Raw genomic sequence first — 6,363 nt, 5'->3', positions numbered from 1 at the left:
ACGGGGCCTGATTCCGTTAGGTGAATACAAGCTAATCATACAATTAAGTACGAATTGCCGAATATCGTGCGAATAAATGCAGATATTTCTTTTGCATATAACTGACCGAAGATCATCCTTGAACTGAATCTAGCAATGAATTTAAAGTGGAGAATAATAGCAATATTATTCTGAATGCATAATATGTAATAAGTACTGATTTACTGATGGTCAATGGTTGCGCAAGTCACATGGCATGGCATAGCATTCGCAATTCAATTGAATTCAAGTACAAAATCAAGAATAACTTGTACACATAATTAGTAACCTTGAAAAGGATATAGGATACATTTTATCTTAGACGATAAAATATAATCACGAATATAATAATCATATATATATCATAGAAAATAAGCACGAGTCAGAGTGCCTATACCTCACGCATCGAATGATTATCCCTTACTATGACAGATTCTTCAAGTCTCATTTGGTTGGACTTAATTCAAGAAACAATAGAAGAAATATGTTACATTTCTAAATAAATGAATGTGTAAACTTCCAATAAAATATGACATTTTACGTGGCAGCTATTACTTCATTTTTAGGGTTCCGTACCCAAAGGGTAAAAACGGGACCCTATTTCTAAGACTCCGCTGTCCGTCCGTCTGTTACCAGGCTGTATTTCACGAACCGTGATAGCTAGACAGTTGAAATGTTCACAGCTGATGTATTTCTGTTGCCGCTATAACAACAAATACTAAAAACAGAATAAAATAAAGATTTAAGTGGGGCTCCCATACAACAAACGTGATTTTTGACCGAAGTTAAGCAACGTCGGGCGGGGTCAGTACTTGGATGGGTGACCGTTTTTTTGCTTGTTTTGCTCTATTTTTTGTTGATGGTACGGAACCCTCCGTGCGCGAGTCCGACTCGCACTTGGCCGGTTTTTATCTACACATTAACGTAACCTAACCTACCCTAGGTTAGGTTACGTTTTAATAAAAAGAAAATGTTTTTAGAAATAGAGCCTAGGTATTATGGATACCAAATAAAACATTATTTTAGGTTATATATTAATTGTTTAATGCTCTAAATATAAATCTAAACAAAAGTAACAATTCATAAATGTATATCATTTTTTGTCTTGTTATTTTTTTTTTCTTGTAAGTGCTGGTAGTGTTAATTCACTATTTTATTTTATCGATCAATATTATCTGGAATAAATGAAGTACTAATGATTGAAAACAACGCCGGCTCTGCCTAGAAGGCGGTTCACATCAGAGGGGATTCCATACTTATCTCCAAATACATTTCCAACATTACTGGTACTAATGCTTTCGCCATTTTTTATAAGTTCACTATTCGAATCAAAAGGAATTCCGTTGTAATACAGTTCAGTATTTGGTATTTCATTGTTAACAATCCCATGATTATGTTGACCAAACAATACATTAGCGTCCAAGTATTTAGCACCTGCATAACTATTTAACAGATAGTCTCCTTCGTAATTTTTATTAGAGTTTACAACATTTTTATTATTAACAATGTAATTATTATCCAAAATATGTTTTAAGTAAAATCCTCGTAAGTTGGGAGGAACTGAGGATCTGATATGAATAATGTCCTGCTGTTCATTATTATAGTTGAAAATCCCTTTTTTTCTTTTTGTTCCATCCATGTGTCCGTTAAAGTTGCTGGGTCCAAGAAATTTGGGCGAAATAGGAAAATTGTTGGGTGCTCTTAATATTTTGTTAACCATTTCATTATTCCGATAGAAATTGTGTTTTCCTTCATAGTTATTATTCCAATTATTTTGATTAACTGTGCCTAAATAATTATTATTTGGCATACCATTATAATATCCAACTCCACCATTACTATTACTTGAGGGCAAATTATTATATGAAGCTCCTTTGTTGAGGCTACTCAATAAACTGCCAAGTGTACCGATAAGAGGTTTGAGACTCGAAATATTATTTATGTTTCCTGTATTGTAATTTGGCAAACCACTCCAGGCTGTTTCATTAAAAGATTCTTTGTCGGAACTATTATATGTTCCACTCAAAATCGCCGAAAGATTCCTAAATCCCCAAAACATATTTATCCGTGTATTGTTGTTGTTTGGATCCGTCAAATTGTTCCCTAAAATTCCACCGCTAATATTGTTATTTATTTGATCTCTCAAATTATTTAAAGATACGCCACTGGTAAAGTTTGTATTCTGTTGATTACCTAAATTATTAACCATGTTGTTTGTAAAATTCATATTATTATATGGTAATAACAATATTCCACCAGTGAAATTGTTGCTAGATAGACCCATGTTGTTAAGGGGTATGCCATTGCTCCAATTTGTTTTTGAGAAATCTCCAAAATTGTTAAATGGCACCAACACCATACCACCACTAAAATTATTGTTCCAGGGCCCATCTACATTCATATTACGTAATCCTCCCGAATTCCTTAGTGGGACACCATTGGTAAAATTATCGCTTAATTTATTAAGGATACTGTTTAATAGTATTCCACCAGTGTAATTGCGGTTTAATAGATTTACCATGTTGTTAAAGATATCTCCCGAATTATTTGTATTTTCACTACTCTTTAGTCCATTTTCTTCAGTTGGTGTATTGTCTCCAGTATTCTGATTTTCAGATATACTTCCCATGTCACTATTATTTGGGTCATTATTTTGTCCACAACTACCAACTATTAAAAATATTAAGCAGAAATAATTTTTCATTTTCGTTCAATCGGCACAAGGTATTTGCAATTCTGACTAGATATTAATTAATCTTTGCATATTAAATTACGAGTATGTAGTTGCGTGATCTATCAAATTCAAACAAATACTTCAAATTTACACTCCGTTTCCTTGATCGGGTTCCGTATTTAACTATAAATTATCATTAAATATTTAAATAGGTACCAACGTAAAAGTTTAAATAAAGTAGTAACTGATGACCCAAATTAACGTAGGTAAACAATTCTTAGTTGAGAAACACACTTTAGTACGAGTCAAGTGCGTTATAATTCGGATACAGTTCCCTAGGTTTATTAAACAAGACAACGTTCTTTTCATATGGTAAAGATTTCTTTGTTTCCTCACTATTCCTCTGTTTCATAGCTATAAACAAGCGAATATGCGAATGTGTAAATAGTGTATGTGTAAATCGTAATCATCTTACGCCGAGAACTTATGGTCACCACCAATTAATACATCTGAATCATCATTTGCGTGTTGAAAAATGTTGCTTGTAATTATTGTACCATTAAATACAAACGTAGTTGTAGAAAAAAAATGCATTCGTGTCAGTGTTTTTTTTACATTGTATATCTAATTAACAACATATTTGAATTGTTAATGTCATAATGAAATAACACTAGGCGGATTTTAATTGCAATCATAATTTAAAAAAACGAACAAGTGCGAGCTCGTTCGAGAAATCTCATGATTTTATACTCTGGACAATATTAGTATTGGCAATTACATTAAGATTGTTGCTTTCAAAATTTTCGTTAACTCTTCTTGAGGTTTTTGTAGATCTGATTTTTATTTGACATGGCATATTATATTATGATGTAGATTAATCTATCAAACCAATGGGTATTAAAAATTCAATTCCGTTTTCTTGATTAGGTTCTGTAATTGTTATAATTTATATAACGTATGAAATATGATTACCTAAATTAAATGTTTGAATGAAGACCTGTTGATATAAATTAAATATAAACAATTCTTAATTAATTGACACGCTTTATCCAAACAAAGTAAAAATGTGCGAAACACTTGGATCACAATGTTTTACTGAACACCATATATGCAAATGTAATTGGATTTCATTTCGTGTAATGTAACAATAATTTATATTATTTACCCGAAATTACGGCAACACTAAAATTCCAGATTATAATTCATTCTTCAAATTTTATCACGACAGTTTGTAGGCCAAGTTTGTAAAAATAACAAACACATTCTTTGTTAAGTTTATAAATTTTAATAACAAAACTTCCGTGAGACAAAGACATATTAAATAGGTATATTAAAAACGGGTCACTCACGTATTTTAAGTCGAAAGACGCTCGACACGTTTCACTTCGTACCGAGAAGTGTCATCAGGAGCTTGCGTTTACGGTGATCGTTTGACAGTAATGCCATAAATGAGGGTAGTTTCTCGCCCTCCCTGCCGCCACCGGTGCCTGCGCCGAGTCATCGGGCGCGGAGAGCTGCGGCCCGCAGTCTGCGCCGGTCCGTCACCGTAAACGCAAGCTCCTGATGACACTTCTCGGTACGAAGTTTTTTTTTTTTTAATTTATTGTTATATAAAAACACATACATAAACAGTAACAAAAATTTCGCCAAACTGTAGAACAGTTTGTTGGCGGTGCGCTCTTATCTTTTATCTTAAATTAAAAGTTAGTAAGTACCTAAATCTAAAACAAGCTCAAATAGAAGTGTACAGAAATACAAACAAGTATAACTAGTTAACAGTTCACCTCGATTTAACTGCACTAAAAGTAATAATAATGCTATGTAGTGTACATATACCTATACTAACAGTGGTTTTTAGAATAATTATTTAATAATATTTCTTTAAGCTTTGCCTTAAGACTACCTATTTTTAATTTATTTTTCTCCAGTAAGAGAGGATATTTATTACAAATCTTGGGTGTTACATATTCTTTAGTTCGTTTACCGTAATAATTTTTAGCCGTGATTTGACATAATTTCCTCTTTTTAGATGACCTAGTATTATAGTGGTTAACAGATCTCTCAATTTTAAAATCTTGGGTATAGTAACATTCTATGGCATTTAGATATTCTACTTTACATGTAATCGGAAGGATTTTACAAGCCAAGAACAATTTTTCATAATTAGTTCTACATTCATTTTTTATGTTTCTGCTAACTAAGTATTTTATCAGCCTTATCTGCAATTGTTTAATTTGATCCAAGTAGGTTTTAAAAGTGAGTCCATAACAGCTTAATCCGTAGCTCAGCAATGAGTCGGCAAGGGCATAGTAAACCATGTACAGGGTGCGCTTATTTAATATTCTGTTCAAATGATAGAACTGGCCTAAGACTGAACGAAGTCTATTACTTACTTGATTTATGTGCAATTTCCAATTAAAATGTGTATCTATCACTAAGCCTAAATATTTAAAGTTCTCCACTACCTCCAGTTTATAAGTGAAACATGTCGAGCGTTTTTCGACTTAAAATACGTGAGTGACCCGTTTTTAATATATTTAATAAGTTTATAAATACTTGTTTAATGTCGACTGTGCAAAATAATAATGATAATGTAATGATAATAAAATATTAACGTAATTAAAAGAATGTGATAAGCATATTTTTATCAAAACAGGCCTTAATTGATTAATGACTAGTTCATCTATTTGTATTATGACATTTATTTACATTTTAGTAAAATACAAAAAATACAAACTGTTTGTTATGTTCCCCATAAAAAAAGACAGATCGCTCTGGTTATTAGCATGTATATGTACCTACATTTAAAATACCTATTATTATATTTATAATGGATGGAAAGAGGTTTCGGAAGTCACTAAGCTATCAAGTCAGCGTTCATTTGTAACAAGATATTTTTTTGAATTCGGACATGTTTTTATAAAACTTGGCATTAATTGTAGTTCTCACATCTCGTTAGGTATAGTTATGTCAAATTGCAATAGATTCCTTTAGATTAAATCAGATTTATAACTAAATACGACCTTGATCAAGATATATATAACATTTGTACTAGATTTCTACATTTAAAAACGATGATCATGCCTATTTAAACTTATTAGGTGTCCTCTTTTAGTCTGTGGAGGTTCATTATGAAGAACCATATTTTTGTAACTGTTCTTATTGTAAGTAGTTTTTGGAATATTGGCCAATGTGGAAACGTTGACAGCGACGAAGGAAAATACTCCAAAAACCTCAACAATGAAGAGAAATACCGACATAGACATGATTACGAAGTGGTGTCTGAAAACAATATCGGAAGCATACCGATTAATGAACTCACTGGTACAGAGAGAGTAGGAGATTATGGACAATACAATAATAATAAACATGGATATAGTAATATGGGAATGCGTTTGTTTGAAAGGAATGGTCATAGGTACGGATTTGATGACGGAAATCCAGGTAAGTTGTTTTTATTAATGTCGGAATTCGTGTTTAATTTGAAAAAGAAAAATCAGCATGGCATGGCAAAGAGGGTGAAACGCTGGAGTGGGTTTAGTGGGTAGGGCCAAATTCTCCTCTCGCGAGGAGAGGGGAAAGGAGCAGCGAGTTCCACACACGGTGCGTAAACGCATTCCCACTCCGTCAAAAAAACCGGCCAAGTGCGAGTCGAACTCGTTCCGTACGTT

The sequence above is a fragment of the Cydia amplana genome, chromosome 15 (assembly GCF_948474715.1).
Source record: "Cydia amplana chromosome 15, ilCydAmpl1.1, whole genome shotgun sequence".
Taxonomy (NCBI): domain Eukaryota; kingdom Metazoa; phylum Arthropoda; class Insecta; order Lepidoptera; family Tortricidae; genus Cydia; species Cydia amplana.
The sequence above is the reverse complement of the archived record's forward strand: the minus strand, read 5'-3'. Positions refer to the sequence as shown.